Here is a 1208-nt window from a genome sequence, read left to right as displayed (position 1 = left end):
GGTCCGAGGAGGCCGCGCGCACGCGGACACGCGCACACGGGGACGCGCGCGCACGCCCGAGGCCGGCGGAGACAGAGGTCGTGGTGGCGGCAGCGTCGGCGGGACGGTGGCAGTGCGCGGCGCGGCCGGGCGGCATTTAAAGGCTGCAGGGCCCTGCTCGGGAGCCGGGGAACAGGGCGGGGATCCGGCCGGGCTGCTACTTGCTCAGCTGCCCTGCCCTCGGCCATTGGACCGTGGCGGGAGGCGGAGGGCGGGGGAGGACGGCCTGCGGGTCCGAGGTGCGGAGGGCGGGGTGGGGGTGGGGGCTGGGGCTGGCGCCTGGACCGGAGGCCCGGCCCAGCCAGGTGACAGGTACTGAGATGCCCCCCCCCCCGGCCCCCCGTCCAGTCTCCTAAGCATGAACCTCCTTACTTCTCCCGCATCCTGGGGCAGGTGGGATGCTGAGGAGCGTGGTCCAGGGAAGATGGGGCACTTCACATGGGGAGATTTCTTTCACAGAATTGCAAGAGTGGAAGGATTCTTTCGCTGCCTAGAGGGGAAAAAGAGTTCTGCAATGGGAGAACTGTGAGGCTTTGCAGAAGACCCCATAGAAAGAAGCAGGAAGGCAGGAAAGACTCCAGGTTTGGAGTTTTCTGCCCACGCCGAATACCTACGAGGCCTCTCTTCCTCACGCACAGGCAGGTCTGCGGGTGCCTGGCTAAGTCACAAAATAATTCGCATACAGCCACTGTCCTTTGCTTTTTTATTTCACTTGCCTAGTTTGGGCCAGTTAAGGTTCTCACTGGGAGTCTCCCAGCATTCTTTGTGGATTATTTCTCAGGGAAATACACTTCTCTTTCATTTTAAGGCATAAATTCCTTTATATTAGTTCCACATTAGCGTGATTATGTAACTTCTTAGATAAGGCTGTATGGATATACCCCCTATTAGGTGACAATCTCAGCGTACCCATTCCACTGCGGTGAATCACCGCACTAATAAGCACAGAGCATGAGTGAGCTGCTACAATCCCACAGGGGCCTCTTAGTTTTCCCCTTATAGACCTGCGCTAATCACGGTAATCTCGGTGCAGGGAGAATTACCTGCACATGCCTGTGATCCACTGTCAGAGCCTTTGTGGAAGTGATTCTCCCAATTAGAGGCTGATGTGCACTGTAATTGTGGTGCCCAGTTTGGCTCGTGTTTACTGGTCTGAGCCAAAAGAATAA

The sequence above is a fragment of the Nannospalax galili genome, unplaced genomic scaffold, assembly GCF_000622305.1.
Source record: "Nannospalax galili isolate Female #2095 unplaced genomic scaffold, S.galili_v1.0 scaffold805, whole genome shotgun sequence".
NCBI classification, from domain to species: domain Eukaryota; kingdom Metazoa; phylum Chordata; class Mammalia; order Rodentia; family Spalacidae; genus Nannospalax; species Nannospalax galili.
This window is presented reverse-complemented; position numbering follows the sequence as displayed.